Here is a 17999-nt window from a genome sequence, read left to right on the forward strand (position 1 = left end):
CCTCCTCTTCCCCGCCCCTCCGCGCGGCGGTGTGGCCTCGTGTCATCAGCGTCATGGCGTCACTGTTGTCTGACCGCAAGGTTTGATGAGGTAATGCGCAGACGGAAAGCTGGCTGCCCGGCGCAGTAGGAAGTGATGAGGGGAAGTTTCTGTCTCCTCAAATTATCAGCGGAACGGTGGCCGTTTCTCCGTCCGTGCCTTTCGCGAAAAGCTGAACGTTAGTGTCCATCCGGGGTGACTATGGCTTTGAAAAGGTCGGGTTGCCCGGCCGTGATGATGTCGTGAGAAGGCCTGGCGCCTTTCCTGCCTTTCCTCTCTCCGAGGCCAAGGGAAGCCCGTCGTTGTTTCAGTGCCTTCGCGCAGACCTCTGACTCCTCACCCTGAATTAATACTCAAAAACTCCTCAGCCGTCTGCTTTTTAAACTCGCTCTCCCGGAAAACAGGACGATGGCTTGATCACGTTTCATGTTATTTGTAAGTTTCTGTTTTTCGACATCGACCTGGGTTGTAGCACAAACGGAGTGGGGTAACGGCGGTTGGGCTTTTTGTTTTGGTGAGGCAATTGATTCAAGTCTGAATCAAAGAAATATCTCCCTCACACGTGGCACTTTCTACCTTATCTGAGTCTGTGTGATGGATAACTTTCCTTCTGTTTTGGGTGTTGAAATCTGGGTTGCCTGCTAAAACGAGTGATGGCCTAATTTCCTTTTTAAATCCATGGAATGAAATGTTCCTTTCAATGGAAAAAATAAATGTTGGTGATAAAGTGTATAAATGGTGTGCTTCCAAGCGATGATTCTTCAATGATAACGTAGAGGCAGAATGGCTTCAAGATAGATTGTTGACAGGTTGATCTTCGTAACAGTAATCAATTGCAGGCATCAACAATGGTCCTGCACGCAAGCACTGTGTTCTAAAATGAAGATGCAGTTTGAATGGGGGAGGGGTGGCGATGGAGCATTGCCGAGCAGTTTGTTTTTCACTTGTCTATTGCCCTAGTTCAACCTTTCCTACAGATGAGAATTTCCCTCTCCTGGGATTGCCCTGTCATTGGAATTACAGGCCTTTTGCGAGTACTATGTCACTACTAGAGTTAGCTTTCAGATTAATTCATTACAGAATAGTGACAATCTGCTTTCAGGTTCTCGTGTTATGCACGCATGTGGACATTGCAGAAACCTGTTTACTTCTAAAAGCAAAACATTTTCTATAATCTTTCACAACCTTGGAATACCCCAGAGCATTTTTATAGTCAACATGTTATTTTCAAAGTCATTTTTTGAAATGCAGCAGCCAATTTGCACATAGCAAGGTTCCACAACAAGAATGTGTTAGTGACTAGATAATTAGTTGTAGGAATGTTCTTAGAGGGATAGATACTATTCTGAACACCAGGTTAGATTTCAACTTCTTAGCCATAGAGATTTTACAACATGGAAAGAGGACTGTTGTTTCTACACCAGCCATCAAATATGGATCTATTTTAATCCCATTTTCCAGCATTTAGCCTGTGGCCTAGTATAGAATCGAGTTTCAACTGTTCAGCTATATAGCTTTTTAAATTACTTGAGGCTTCTCTAACGTCCTATTAGACATTCTGTTCTAAATGCCCACAACCCTCTAGGTGAAAAGGAAATCCTCAAACCCACTCTAACCTTCCTGCTCCTAACCTTAAAACTGCCCCCTTGTTATTTACCCCTCAATTAAGGGGAAAAGTGTCTACCCATCTGTGCCCCTCAGAATTTTGTACACTTTGATCAGATCCCTTCCCTCAGCCTTCTCTCCTTTTAAGGAGGACAACTCCAGCCTGTCGGTCTGCGCATTGCTGAGTTGTTCCAGCCCAGGCATATTTAGATTTCTAAAAGGATTCAATAAGATGTCACAAAAAGGGCTGCACAAGGTATAAGCTCTTGATGTGCTGAATTTCTCTGCTTTCTAATTGTTTTTTCAAATCTCCAATTTCTGCAGTACTTCACATTTATTATAAATGCTCTTGAGATTGGACTAGTGTAGTAGAATTAGTGAAAGTTGATATAAAGGGCAAAAAATGGAGTAGCAATAAATAGATTTAAAGAAAACCCGTAAGAACTGTGGTTGCTGGAAATCGGAAACAAAAACAGAAATCACTGGAAAAACTCAGCAGGTCTGGCAGGTCTCTATGGAGAGAAAGCAGAGTCAAAGTTTTGAGTCCAGTGACCCTTCTTCAGAAGTAATTAGCTAGGAAAAGGTTAGCCTGTATGCTGAAGATAGGATTGGGGAGGAGTAAATGATAAGTGGAGATGGAGTGAGGGACCATTAGCTGACACTGAGTTGGTCGCGGTAGCAGGCTAAATGATGACGAGGCTTTGGTGTATGGGGTTTGGGGTAAGGACATGGGAAAAGGTGCTTAATTATTGAACTCTTGATTCCTGAAGGTTAGAGTTAGGTCTCAGGTTGGCAAGCAATAACTAGAAAAGTCCTGAATTTCGGAGATACCATTATTTACCATTAATTGTCAACAGTTTGGTTGAAGGGTCCGAGTGTAACCTCATTGGTTTTGTAGATAAGGAACTAGGTGAGAAAGTAAGCTGGGAAGAGGATGTAATCTGCAAAGACATTTTATATTTTTAACTGAGTTGGAAGGGGTTGCAATGTAATGATAGGAAATAAGGTTATTCACTTCAGTAGGAAGAGTATAAAATCAATAGTTTTCAATTAGAACAATCAATACTTGATATTCAGAGGAATGTGGGTGTGCTTATATAACTAATACAGAAAATTAACATACAGGTAAAGCAAGAAATTAGATTAAATTCCCTACAGTGTAAAACAGGCCCTTCGGCCCAACAAGTCCACACCACCCCTTATACCATCCCACCCAAACGCATCCCCCTATAATCCACACACCCCTGAACACTATGGGCAATTTAGCATTGCCAATCCACCTAGCCTGCACATCTTTGGACTGTGGACGGAAACCGGAGCACCTGGAGGAAGCCCATGCAGACATTGGGAGTACGTGCAAACTCTGCACAGAGAGTCACCCGAGGCTGGAATCGAACCTGGGTCCCTGGTGCTGTGAGGCTGTTTTTGGCATGGCTATTGCTATGTAGAAACATAGAAAATAGGAGCAGGAGCAGATAGGCCAATCAGTTCTTTAAGCCTGCTCCACCATTCAGCATAAAATCCTGTTTCCACTTTCTCCCCATATCCTTTGATTCCTTTAGCTCTAAGAACTATATCTAACTCTCAAAACATTAAATATTTTGGTCTCAACTACAGTCTGTGGCAGAGAATTCCCCAGCCTCACCACACTCCGTTCTAAATGACCTATCCTTGTCCTAAAATTGCAACACCTGGTTCTGGACTTCCTGGTCATCAGGAACATCCATCCTGTGTAGTCCTGTTAGAATTTTATAGGTTTCTATGAGAAAAGCAAAGAAGTCATGCACCGAGCTTTGGTGAGACCTACATCTGGAAGACTGTGAACAGTTTTGCTTTCCATGTCCAGAAGAATTTACCTTGGACATAAAAATGTATGAATTAGATGCAGGAGTAGGCCATTTGAGCCTATTCTGCCATTCGATAAGATTGGGGTTGATCTAATTGTGGGGTCAAGTCTACATTCCTGTCTTTCCCTATACCCTTTTACACTCTTGTCTATCAGGGCACAATGAAGATTCAGTTGATTGTACTATGAGGGGAGACAGCAGAATGGGCCTATACTCTGGTCTTTAGTAATGAGCATTGACCGCATTGAAATCTGATGTTATGAGGGAACCTGATGTGGTGGACATGATATGATACACCTCTGGGGCAAGTGGGACTTAAAGCCAAGCCATCTGGCTCAGAGAAAGGCATGCAATTACAATGCCGCAGGACCCTATTAAATAATAAATTTTGTAAATGATAAAGGTAACTTGACATGGTAAGTGCAGAGACACTACATCCCATGGTTGGTTAGTCTAGAACTAGGGAGAATGAGGTGTGGAGAAATTTCTTTCGGTTTGTGCGTCTTTGCAATTCTCCATCCGTTGAGTATATTGAGAATTTTGGACTATAAATCAAATTAAAGGAAATGGGCATATGAAAAGAGTAAAAATTAGAGATCAGTTATGATCTTATTTATTCGTGAAAGAAGTAGCATTGGTATATACTATTCATATTTCTGTACTAAGTAGTCATACAGCATGGAAACAGCCCCTTTGGCCGAACTAGTCCACACTAAACTTGGCCTCAAACCAAATTAGTCCCACCTTATCTGCAATTGGCCCATATTCCTCCAAATCATTCCTATTCATGATCTTATCCAAACGTCTTTTAAATGTTGTAACTCTACCTGCATCCACCACTTCCTCTGACAGGTCATTCTACACACGAGCCTCTGTGTTTTTATAAAAAAAAAGTTTGACCCTCATTCTTTTTTAAAACTTTCTCCTCTCATCCTAAAAAATTGCCCCTTAGTTTTGAACTTCCCACCCTATTTAAAAGTCTGTTGCTATTCACCTTATCAATGGCCCTCATGATTTTATAATTCTCTGTGGTGAGGGTTAACCTTATAGTGTACTTTTATAACTCAAATCCTCCATTCCTCACAATGGCCTGGTAAATCTTTTCTGAACCCTCACCAATTTAATATCTTTCTTATAGCACAGCGACCAGAACTGCATACAGTACTCCCGAAGAGGCCTCACCAACTTCCTGTGCATCCTCAACATGTCATCCTAACTCCTATATGCAAAGGCCTGAGTAATGAAGGCAGATTTGCAACTACCCAATCCATCCGTGATGCAAATTTCAAAGAATTATGTACCTGAACCCCGAAGTGTCTCTGTTCTACAGTACTACCCAGTGTCCTATCATTAGCTGTATAAGTTCTGCCCTTGTTTGTTTTACCAAAATGCAATGCTCTGCATTTATCCAAGTTAAACTCCATCAGCCACTTAGCCCATCGACTTAATTGATCAAAATTTCCTTGTAATCTTCGATAACCTTCTTCACTGTCCACTGTTCCACCAATTTTGGTGTAATCTGCAAACGTACTAACAATGCCTCCTAAATTCTCATCCAAATTGCTTATATAAATGACAAACATAAGTGGAACCAGTACTGATCGCTGGTCACAGACCTCCAATCTGAAAAACAACTATCAACTACCACCCTTTGTCTCCTACAGTGAAGCCAATTCTGTATCCAATTGGCAAGCTCACCCTGAATCCCATTTCATCTAACTTTAATTAGCTTTACTGAAGTCCATGTAAACAACGTCTACTACTCTAACTTCGTCAATTTTTTTGATTACTTCTTCAAAAAAAACTCAATAAAGTTTGTTAGAGACAATTTCTCTTGCAATTTGCTTTACTCCAGTTAAGAACATTAGCTTTTATGGAAGGCTTACTGTTTTCCATAACTGTTTTAAAACTAATAGAATTATCATCACTAGTCCCAAAGTGTTCCCCTACTCATACTTCAGTCACTTGCTCTGTCTTCATTTCTCAAGAGAAGGTCAGGTTTTGCTCCTTCTCTAGTAGGTGCATTTATGTTTTGATAAAGAAAATTTTCTTGAACACATTTAACAAATTCCTCACCATTTAAAACCTTTACCACTATAGTAGTCCCTGTCAATATTTGGAAAACAAAACTCCCCAACTATTACAACCCTATTATTCTTGCATATATCTGATATTTCTCTACATTTTTGTTCCTCAATTTCCCTCTGACTATTTGGGGGTGGTGGTGCTGTAGTACAATCCCATCAAGGTGATCATCCCTTTCTTCTAATTTCTACCCAGATAGTTTCACTGGAAAGTGCCTCAGAAATATCCTGTCTAATTACAGTAGTGATGTTTTCTTCACTCAAAAATGCCACTCCCCCTCCTCTCTTGCTTCCCTTTCAATCATTTCTGTAGCATCTAAAACACTGAACGTTAAGCTGCCAGTCCTGTACTTTCCCTCAGCCAAGTTTCTGTAATAGCAATGGCATCCCAGTCCCTTGTTCCCATATATGACTGGAGTTCATCAGCATTACCTGTAAGAACCATTGCACTGAAACAAATGTTGTTTAGTCCTCAGAGTTACCTTGTTCTGACTTGCTCTAGTCTGCCTTTTCTAATTAGCTTGCTCCTTCCTGATTCAGAACTGTCCTCATCTGTCTTGCTATTTCTAGTGCTACATAGGAATTCTCCCCCCACCCCCTCAATTAGTTAAATAAAATCCTGGAGCCTGTAAACTAATTAAAAATGTACCTGAAGGGGAGTTGTGACCTTTGTTTATTCTTCCATTTGTAAGAATGCGCCTCTGAAACTGAGGGAGTTCTGTATTATTACGTTGGTACTTGTTTGAATTGTTGGTTCTTACCTCTTTGCCAGGCTTTACATTGTTAACAAAGTGTGAAGCTGGATGAACGCAGCAGGCCAAGCAGCATCTCAGGAGCACAAAAGCTGACATTTCGGGCCTAGACCCTTCATCGGAGAAGGGGATGGGGAGAGGGTTCTGGAATAAATAGGGAGAGAGGGGGAGGCGGACCGAAGATGGTGAGAAAAGAAGATAGGTGGAGAGGTAGGGAGGGGATAGGTCAGTCCAGGGAAGACAGACAGGTCAAGGAGGTGGGATGAGGTTAGGTAGGAAATGGAGGTGCGGCTTGAGGCGGGTGGAAGGGATAGGTGAGAGGAAGAACAGGTGAGGGAGGCGGGAACAGGCTGGGCTGGTTTTGGGATGCAGTGGGGGAAAGGGAGATTTTGAAGCTTGTGAAGTCCACATTGATACACTTCCGCCATCTACAATCTGGCCCCACCGCACAAGACATTTTTCCATCCCCACCCTTGTCTGCCTTCTGGAGAGCTCACTCTCTCCGTGACTCCCTTGTCGGCTCCACACTCCCCTCCAACCCCACCACACCCGGCACCTTCCCCTGCAACCGGAGGAAGTGCTACACTTACCGCCACACCACCTCCCTCACCCCCATCTCAGGCCCCAAGATTACTTTCCATATTAAGCAGATGTTCACCTGCACCTCTGCCAATGTGGTATACTGTATCCACTGTACCCGGTGTGGCTTCCTCTACATTGGTGAAACCAAGCGGAGGCTTGGGGACCGCTTTGCAGAACATCTCCGCTTGGTTCGCAATAAACAACTGCACCTCCCAGTCGCGAACCATTTTAACTCCCCCTCCCATTCCTCAGATGACATGTCCATCATGGGCCTCCTGCAGTGCCACAACGATGCCACCTAAAGGTTGCAGGAACAGCAACTCATATTCCGCTTGGGAACCCTGCAGCCCAATGGTATCCAATGTGGACTTCATAACCTTCAAAATCCCCCCTTCCCCCACTGCATCCCAAAACCAGCCCAGCTCGACCCCTCCCCCCACTGCATCCCAAAACCAGCCCAGCCTGTCCCCGCCTCCCTAACCTGTTCTTCCTCTCACCTATCCCTTCCTCCCACCTCAAGCCGCACCTCCATTTCCTACCTACTAACCTCATCCCGCCTCCTTGTCCTGTCCGTCTTCCCTGGACTGACCTATCCGCTCCCTACCTCCCCACTTGTACTCTCCTCTCCACCTATCATCTTTTCTCTCCATCTTCGGTCTGCCTCCCCCTCTCTCCCTATTTATTCCACCCCCCTCTCCCCCACCCCCCTGAAGTGTCTAGGCCCGAAACATCAGCTCTTGTGCTCCTGAGATGCTGCTTGGTCTGCTGTGTTCATCCAGCTTCACACTTTGTTATCTTGGATCCTCCAGCATCTGCAGTTCCCGTTATTTCTTTTATATTGACAAGTGTCTGCCTTTGGGGTGTGACTGCTACCAATCAACTGGTGCAAACCATATGCAGTACAATATAGTGGTCATGGGAAGTAAAAGATGTCTATGACTGTTTAGGAACAAAAATGTTAAATGTGCTGTGATTTATGCATTCAGATTTCAGTGCAGAATTCTAGATTCTTCTGGGTATCAAAATATGGTCATGGTATTGCTGTTCCACCACTGAATATGTGCAAATAAATAAAAGTTTACATTTTGGGCATCAAAATAAATTTCAAAATATTCCATGGAGTGTGCTGGATCAAAGAAATCTTCAATTGTATAGATCATTGAGTAGACTGCATCTGGAGTATTTTGTGCAGTTCTGTTTCACCTTGCCAGAGGATGTATGTACCTGCCATAAAGGGAATGGCACGGAAGTCTGATTCTTGGGAAAGTGGGACTGTACAATGAAGAAGGATTGAGGTGATTAGCTCTGTATTCTCTGGAGCTTAGAAGAACATTGATTTTTGAAAAAAGATATTTTCTTTGGCTTTGGTGTCTAGAACCAGAATAAAAGGCAGGCCATTTACAACTGAGATGAGAAGGAACATCTTCACTGGGGTGTAGTGAATCTTTGGAATTCTCTATGTCAAAGGACCATGGGGAATCAGTTATCAAGTGTGAGAAATTAATCAATTTGTGTACTTACTAATAACATCAAAGGATATGGGGATAGTGTGGAATTATGTAATTGAGGTAAATGATCAGCTATGTTTTCTAATTGCACAACAACTTCGAGAGGCTGAATGGCTTACGCCTGCTCTTATAAGTGCACCATTGTTGTGTTAGCCTCTTAGCTATCATAGAAACATAGAAAAGTTGGTGTAAGATTAGGTCATTTGGCCCTTCGAGCCTGTACCACCATTCAGAATGATTGTGGCTGAACATGCAGTCACAATATTCCATTCCGTTTCTGTCCTCTCCCCCAGCCCCTTGATCCGTTTAGCCGCAAGGGCCATATCCAACTTTCTTTGACTATATCGATTAAACTGACCCCAACAGCTTCCTGTGGTAGAGAATTCCACAGGTTCGCAACTCTGTGTGGAAAAATTTCTTTCTCACTTCAGTCCTGAATGGCTTACCCTTTATTCTTAGACTGTGACTCCTTGTTCTGGACTTTCCTAGCATTGGAAATATGCTAGATTAAATTAGAGCCTGAAATAGCATTTGAAGTGTGACTCCCTCTTGAGATATAGTCCTTCCTTTGGACAAGCACAAATATAAAAGAAACAACTGCGGATGCCGGACAGCTGAAACAGAAACAGAAATTTCTGGTGAAACTCAACAGGTTTGGCAGCATCTGTGTAGACAAAACAGTTAATATTTTGGGTCTAGTGTCTCATCATCAGAACGGGTCTGATAAAGAGTCACTGGGCGTGAAACATTAACTCTGTCTTCTCCACGCAGATGCTACCAAACCTGAATTTCATCAGCTATTTCTGTTTTTGCTTTGGACAAACCCTTGGGGATCAAAGAAAAGCAATCTTGAATGGCCCTCTTTCCGTCACCGAAGTGATCGAGAAGGAATAGGGTGTGAATGTAGTTTCTGGCAGTATAATAATGGGTGGGGACTGGTCTGGGTGGTGCGATATATCAGTAAATCATTGTATAATTAGGGGTCAGGATTTGAATGCACTTTAAAACAGTGGAATGTTGAGTGAATTGACATTTGCCAGTTTCAGTCTGACACTCCTTTAAATTCGAGAGCAGTGAACTGATTTAACCATACTTCAGTGCTAATTGAACTGAACCTCCCAAGCATGGCAGATGTGGAAAATTCACTTGGTGTATTTGGGAATTCCTTTGGTTGAAGCTAAGGTAAAGAAGAGAAAAGCTTTAGTCTGACCTATCTGTCTATGCTTTCCTAAACACGATGTTGCTTGATGCAGTAGCATTAAATATCCAAAGTGAAAATCACTGTCATGAAGCAAACCAATTTTTCAGTTTATTATGTTGAAAACAGTTTCTCCATTTTATTAAAAAAATTACAATTGTGGATGCTGGAAATTTGAAACATTAATAGAAATTGCTGGAGAAACCCAGCAGCTCTGGTAACATCTGTGAAGAGGAAAGAGTTAATGTTTTGAGTCCAGTGACCCTCCTTCAAAATATTATCTGTTTTCCCCACAGATCCTGCAAGACCAGCTGAGTTGTTCATTTTTGTCTTGATACTTAGTAAGCTAGTTAGATAATTTAGAATATTAAATATTTTGTGGTGTATCGGCAGTGACCCTAACTGGGCCGGACTGTTCAGGTTCAAGTTCCGCCTCAGGATATGTTGGCCAGAGAGGTGTGTCGTAGCATGTCCAGACATGCTGAATTTTTTTAAGATGATAGTTGTCAATGCTTTTCTTGATCTAGTGTGAAGTTGATGTCTGTGATACTTGACACACAGTTGGTCTTAACTGGAGCAGGCATTTTGAGGATTTACACATGTTGAAGAGGTATTTCAATTAGTGACTTCATTTACAGCCCAGCCTCTTGTCCCTGTTTCTTTAACTGTTTTTTCACTCTGTGTCATTTGCTCTGTCTCCCAGTCCTGCTAATTAAGTTTCTCAACCTTCTTTTCTCTGTGGCCTACAAGCCCTCCCCCACAACACCATTTCTCTAAATTGGAATACTATGTATCCATGATTTTTTTTTCTTTTATTCGTTTGGCTGAGGGCATTGCTGGCCAGGCAGCATTTATTGTCCATCTTTAATTGTCCAGAGGCCAGCTGAGAGTCAACCACATTGTAGTGGGTCTGGAGTCACATGTAGGAGTCACATGCTAGACCAGGTAAGGATGGCTGTTTTCCTCCCTGAAGGACATTAGTGAACCCGATGGGTTTTTCCTGACAATTGACAATTCCAGATATTTTATTGAATTCAAATTCCACCATCTGCCATGGCGGGATTTGAACCCGGATCTCCAGGATGTTATCTGCATCTCTAGATTAACAGTCTAGTGATAATACTACTAGGCCATTGCCTCCCCCGTTGGAACGCTTGCCCCTAGAAATTCAGTGCCTAGAATTCAGTTCCAAACTTTGAAATCTATATACGATCTTCTCTTAGAATACCAGCTGTTTGAACAAACTTTTGGTCACCACTTCATTGCCGTTTAATCAGACTTTCTGATTAGGATATGCTATGGGCATTTTTCCACGTGAAAGCTGTTGTATGAAAGTTATTTTTGTAATCATTGTCTCTAACCACATTTTATCACTGCAAAGATACCCATTTTGAAGAAGTTCTCTGTCTTCCTTGGATGTGAACTCAGTGAGTCCTTTTCTCACTGCCACACTGCTGTGACCTCATCAGATCTTTGACCACACCATGAAACAAACCTGTGACTATAATCACAAGACCTTCCTCAGCTCCTGTTCCTTCCATCGACCAACCAGGTCATACCTACTACCAATGTCTGCCTATCTCCACCATTCCACCTCCACCCCACCCCTCTCTCTTCATCTCAGCTCCCCCTACCCCACATCCAGTCCTGAGGAAAGGCAATACCTGAAACGTTGACTGCTCCTCTCCTCTGGATGCTGCCTGGCTTGCAGTGTTCTTTCAGCCTCCTGTTTGTCTAACTTAGAAAATAGACTGTTCTCAACATGAAAACTGTTGTGTTCTATTCATTTACATATCTTTCATAAAAGCAAATACATTTTTGGTCGAGGATTTTACTTCATTATACTTTGCGGTCTCCCCCTTCCCTCCTTCAAAGCTTGTGGGCGTATTTCAGAAACCAGTTGAAGGAATGAGGGTTCTCTGTAATCATTCTTGAGTTATGCTGTTGTTTAGCTCATTTCTAGGCGGTAAAGTGTGCTTCAGATCACAATCCCACAATCACCATTTACGAGCCTGAATGCTGGCATAGAAACCTAACGGGAAGAGAGCACAAAATGCTGATTATTACAGGGCTAAATTTTGACTGAAGAAAAGGCCTTAATAGTTTCAATTTAAACATGGTTAATTATGTAATGCTTTGGATATTTGACCTGACTAATAATATCTCTGATCAAAAGATGTGAATGTTACAAGAGAAAAGAAATTGTGAAAGCGCCAAAAAGTAAAAATATGCAGTGTGCTAAGATGTTTTGCTTTTGGACCATGTGATTTCTCGTGGAATCTCGAGCACTCCATTTTGCTGCCAACCATTATCTGTTGTTGAACTATGAATTTGAATTGTTGATTTCACGTGAAGTAATGTTGTGGGCGATGGAGTACCAATCACACATGGAATAGAGCTGTTTGGATGAAGCCAGCACACTGAGTAAAGTTGGATACGATACAAAAGTACCATTATAGACAACATTCTAAGCATCTATTATTCCTGAGAATTGTCTTTCTTTAATTAGGAGTTATTTGTCTGTAGCCTTTTTGGTTGAAATTAAAAGGTATGGGTTAAATCTCTCATGCTACTTAGAGGTAAGTGACTGAGCTGAATGCTCCAGTTGCATACTCGATAGGGAAAAAATGGAGATTAATTTGAAAGATTGAATGTCTACTGTTTAACTGGACAAGAAAGGTATATTGGTGGAGCTTTTATTCGATAATATCCAACTCCAGAAATTTCTGAACGTTTCTTTCAGCTGAATGTCAGAGATTGAAACCATTGTTTACTGTCCTGCCACAAATTTCACTCCTTAGCCACCAACTTTGATTCCTGTTCCTTGGCAACTGATTTGATAGGATTTATTGTAACTTCATGTACCTGAGTACAGTGAGGAGTTTTGATTTGTGAGCAGTACAGGCAGACCATGCAAACAAGGGCATACAGATCACAGGGTGCGTAGACAGAGCAAGGCATACAAGGTTACAGCTGCACAGGACGTGCACAAAGCAAGATGAACATTATTTGAATTTAGAGGTGTCCATTCATCAGTCTAATAACAGCAGGGCAGATTCTGTTCTTGAACCTGTTGGTTCACATGTTCAAGCTTCTGTACCTTTTGTCTGATGGATGCGTTCGGAAGAGAGTATTACCAGGGTGTGGAGGGCTTTTTGACTATGTATATGAAGCCGAACCAGATTGTTTGCGCCTTGGTGTTAAAATTTACACTGAGGTGAACTTCTGCTCACATACCTGTATCCATTACTAAGTCTTTCTCTGTCCACTTCAGTAGCATTTCCAGCTCTCTCTCTGCTTGTCTCTTGTGCTCATCTGTGCCTTTGATAATACTCCAATGCACTCTTGGCCAGCCTCCTACATTCTATTCAATTAAAAATAAACATTAACCAGGTTAGCCAGCCCCTGGTGGGGCACTACAATTAAAACTAATATCAAAGGATGAATGTTAACATTCTACTCTCTGTAGGCTTGAAGTCATCCAAAACTCTGCCCGTACCAAGTTATACAAAGAAAATAAAACCACATTGAGGCCATTTAACCCCTCATGCCTGTTCTGTTTTTCAGTGAGATCATGGCACATACTCAATGTTATTTTTCCCATACCGTTGATATCTTTGTTTAACAAAAAATTATCAACCTCCGTTTTAAAATCAGCAATTGTTGAAACCTTAAGCTTACCGAAATTGTCTCCCAGAAATTGCTTTATTTTATAATTCTCATCCATGTTTTCAAATTCTCTATGGCTTTGTCTTTGTCCCATCCCGCCATAAGACATGAGAGGAAAAGTAGACCATTTGGCTCAAGTCCGATCTGCCATTTAATGAAATTGTGGCTGTCCAGATGATCCTTGACTCCACGTACCTGCATTTTTCCCCATAATCTTTGATTCCCTTACAGATTAAGAACCTGTGCATTTCAGCTGTGAATATACTTAATGAGCCAGTCTTGGCAGTCTTCCATGGTAAAGAATTCTGCAGGTTCACTACCCTCTGAGTGAAGAAAGCCTCCGAAGAACTTAGTTTTAATAAGGCCACTCCTCATTCTTTTAAACTCTAGTGAATTCTATTCAACCTGTCCTCGTAAGAAAATCCTTCCATACCCAGGATCAGCCTAGTGCACTTTCTCCGATGCCAGTATATCTTCGATAAGTGTGGTCTGATTAGTGCCTTGTATGGTTTAGCGTACTCCCCGATGTTTATACTCTATTTCCTTTGACATAAAAGCCAACATTCCATTTGCTTTCCCTGCTACTTGCTGAACTTAGGTGCCGGATTTTCATGATTCAGGCACCAAGACCCCAAAATCCTTCTGTGCTGTAGCCTTCAGCAGTCTCTTCCAATTTAAATAATATTCTTCCTTCAAAATGCATAACCTCACACTTTCTCACATTATATTCCATCTACCAAGTTTTTGCACGTTCACTAAGCCTGTGTATATCCTCCTTTAGACTCTGTCATCATCATCAAGTGCCTTCCTACATATTTTCTGCCATTAACAATCATGCTGATAGTACATTCATTTGTCTCAAGCGGTCCAGTTAGCTCAGTTGGCTGGATAACTGGTTTGCGATGTAGAGTGATACCAGTGGTGTTGGTTCGCATCCTGAACCAGCTGAGGTGACCATAAATTACTGTCTTTCTCAACTGCAGCTCACACCTGAGTTGTTATGACCTGAAACGACACTGGACATCCCTCAGTCATGAGAGTATAGTGCTATGGTCCTCTTGGACTGTGACAACTCCTGGCCAAGCACTGATTGCTGTGGTACTCCTGTGCTGTCATTCCTGAAAATTGCCCTTTATCTCATCTCTGTCTAACCTGTACTAATATATAACCCCAACACCATTGGCTCTTAAGTAGCTTGACGTCTGGTACTTTGTTGAAAGCATTTTGGAAATCCAAATATATTCCGTCACTCTTTCCCTTTATATGGCTTTTACCTTAAGAGAATTCTGATACGTTTGTTAGGCATGATTTCACCTTCATTAAGCTGTAGAGCGGTATGGTGCCTCAGTGGTTAACACTGCTGCCTCACAGCACCAGGGACCTGGTTTCAATCTAAACCTCCGGCAACTGTCTGTTTGGAGTTTGCATGTTCTCCCTGTGTCTGTGCAGGTTTCCTCTGGGTGCCCTAGTTTCCTCCCACAGTCTAAAGATGTGGAGGTTAGGTGGACTGGTCTTGTTAATTGTCATAGTGTCCAGGGATGTGCAGGTTAGATGGATTAGTCATTGGAATTGTAGGGTTACAGGGATATGATAAGGGGATGGGTTCAGAGTGTTGGTGTGGACTGGAAAGGCTGAATGGCCTGCTTCCACACTGTAGGCTGCTGACTCTGCTTAATTATATTATGCATTTTAAAAAGTCTATTACGTCCTTTCAAGTAGATTTTAATGATGTTCTAACCAGTATTAAACTAACCCATCTATAATTACTTCTTTTAAAAACATTAAAACAAAGCACTGGAGAAACTCAGTAGGTCTGGTGTCATTTTGTAGAGTGAGAGAGAGAGAAAGAATTAATGTTTGAAACCAGTATGACTTTACACTGCATGTTAATTCTGTTTTTCTTTCCACAGATGTTGCCAGACCTGCTGAGTTTCACAAGTACTTTTTGCTTTTATTTCAGATTTCCAGCATCTGCAGCATTTTGTTTTTGTTTGACTCCTGTTTTTGTTTGAATGAAGCTGTACAATTGATCATGTTCCAATTGTCTTGGACTCCGGTCAGAATTAAAAATCTTTTGGAAGTTTACTACCAGTGCATCCATTATCTCTGTAGCTATTTCATTTTTTATGTTAGGTTGCAACCCTTCATGTCTTGGGGATCTGAGACAACAAAGTGTAGAGCTGGATGAACACAGCAGGCCGAGCAGGAAGGCTGACGTTTCAGGGTCTTTCATCCCATTAGTTTCTCGAGTGGTTTTTCTCTATTGATAGTTACTGTACTTATTTCATCCCCATTGTTTGCCCCTTGATTTTATATTTTCAAAATGTTATTAATGTCTTCTACAATGTAGATAGATGCATACTATTTATTTGATTCCTCTGCCTTTTCCAGATTGCTTATTATTATAACCCTCCTTCTGTAGGAGGCATATCTTCACTTTGGTCCCTCTCTTACTTTTCATGTGTCTTGCTAACTTATCCTTATACTTTATTCTCTCAACTATTGTGTTTCTTTGGTATTGGTTGCTTGCTTTTAAAACTTTACAATCAACTATCTGGTTATCATTTTTTTGCAATTTTTTCAATATAATACTAAATTCAACTTCCTCATTAACCATGGTTAGTTCACCTCTTTTGTGAACTGGTCACTCTACTAAAGAAAGGATAGGCCTAGCCACCATCAGTTCTCAGGAAGGGCCACTAGACCCAAAACATTAACGCTGATTACTCTCCATAGATGCTCCCAGACCTGCTGAGCTTTACCGGTAATTTCTATTTTTGTTTATAGCTTGAACTGAATTTGTTAACTGAATTTATATGTGCCCAACACAAAGGGCCAAGCTCCATCACTTAAGCCTCCCATTCCCCATCTCTGTATGCTTTGCTAGCCGGTGAGAACTCTGCGCCCCTCTAGTCCTGGGCTTTTTAATCTCTGTGACATTGGTACCTTCAGTTACTTGGGCCTCAGATTATGAAATTTCCTCTAAGTCTTTAAGCATCTCAAAAATCTTCTTTTGAGCCACTTGTTTAAAATTTGCTTTGAGTTCTTTCATAATTTTTATTTTTGAGATACTCCTACTTTCACCACAAGCATAAGATGTTATAATGATATAGTGATAGCAGAAGTAAAACTAATTTGTTGAGATAACAGGATGTTTATTTACAGCTAGCGTTATACCGACTGAACTTCCTTTATATGAATGTGCTGTAATTATCAACCAACTCGTGGAATAACTGCATTGTTGCTGTGCAGAAATGAAACTTGCTGGTTTTACCAGTTCACAAGTTTTAAGGTAAGTATGTGGGACTAAGTGAGTTGGTCTTGCAGAGAACTGACACAGACACTGAGTTGAATAGCCTGTATCTGTTCTGTAGCCATTCTACGATTCTATTCTTGGAAATTGCTTGAAACATTCTTCCACTTTTTGTTTAAACTTAGAAGCATGGAATAATTCTAATCTGTATATTGTATCTCTGAAATCCTTTATCCAAGCATTCACGGTTCATGACTTTGATTTGGAATTTCAAGTTTTTCTGCACTATTGAACTAACACTAAAGCAATAGTTGCAAGGGAAATATTTAAAAATCAATGTGATTTTGCAAAACCGGGTGGTCCAGAAGATTAAGCGCTAGTTGCCAGCGATGTTGTGAAATTTTTCTTGCTAGCCATTTTCATGTTTCACCGTGCCAGAGTTTGTAGATCCTGAACTGTGCATCTCTGGTCACTTTACTCCTTCATTATCTACTGTCCTTCAGTTCTAGGATGATGTCTACTCGTGGTTGAGAGTTTTTGCTGTGGGTCTTCATAGAATCATCCAGCATGGAAATAGACCGTTCGGTCCAGCTCACCTGCGCCGACCATTCATCCCAATCTGACCTAGTCCCATTTGCTAGCATTTGGGCTATATCCCTCTAAACTCTTACTAATTTTATACCTACCCAGATGGGTTTTAAATACTGTAATTGTACCTGCTTCCACCACTTCCTCTCTCATACATGCGTCACTCTCTGCATGAACAAGTTACCCCTCTGGTCCTTTTTAAATCTTTCCCCTCTCACCTTAAATATTTGCCCTCTAGTTTTGGACTCCCCTCACCCAAGAAAAAAAGGCCTTGGGTATTCATCCTATGCATGAATAGGTCAAATCTTGAAGCACAGATCTTTGGGTACATGTGCATGACCTCCCATGAGGGTAGTAGGATCCAGAATGCAAGAATTACCTTTTCTGATCTTTGCCACTGCTCTGCTTCATCATTAATTCGGGAGTGCAGTGGAGGCCGGGACGTTGGATGCCTTCAAGGCAGAGATCGACAAATTCTTGATCTCACAAGGAATCAAGGGCCACGGGGAGAGTGCAGGGAAGTGGAGTTGAAATGCCCATCAGCCACGATTTAAATGGTGGAGTGGACTTGATGGGCCGAATGGCCTTACTTCCACTCCTATGTCTTATGGTCTTATTAAGGCGTTTGGACTAGATGTACAATGGAATTTGGTGGACAGTTTATTACCATTTTGAGCAATTGGTGGCAAACTCCTCCCACTCATTAATCCAAGTGCTGCTGTGCTTCAAAGATAGCATTTGAATTGTTTACACTGCATTTAATGCTTCACACTAAATGAAAATTCCAAACTGAGAATGAGGATGAAGGATAAGCTTACTAAAATCAACAATAAGGTGGTGTTATGATGTTATTTAAGAGTCAAATGGAAATTCT

General features: G+C 41.6%; 1 protein-coding gene across 1 annotated transcript in view; it reads left to right on the forward strand.

The window, feature by feature from the left end:
- Positions 1 to 61: 61 nt before the first annotated feature.
- dcun1d3 (defective in cullin neddylation 1 domain containing 3) overlaps positions 62 to 17999 on the forward strand; it is a 45243-nt gene continuing 27305 nt past the window's right edge. The window contains exon 1 of the mRNA XM_048552167.2: positions 62 to 474. The gene's annotated coding sequence lies outside the window, so the exon portion shown is untranslated. The remainder of the gene's footprint in view (positions 475 to 17999) is intronic.

The sequence above is a fragment of the Stegostoma tigrinum genome, chromosome 23 (assembly GCF_030684315.1).
Source record: "Stegostoma tigrinum isolate sSteTig4 chromosome 23, sSteTig4.hap1, whole genome shotgun sequence".
NCBI lineage: Eukaryota > Metazoa > Chordata > Chondrichthyes > Orectolobiformes > Stegostomatidae > Stegostoma > Stegostoma tigrinum.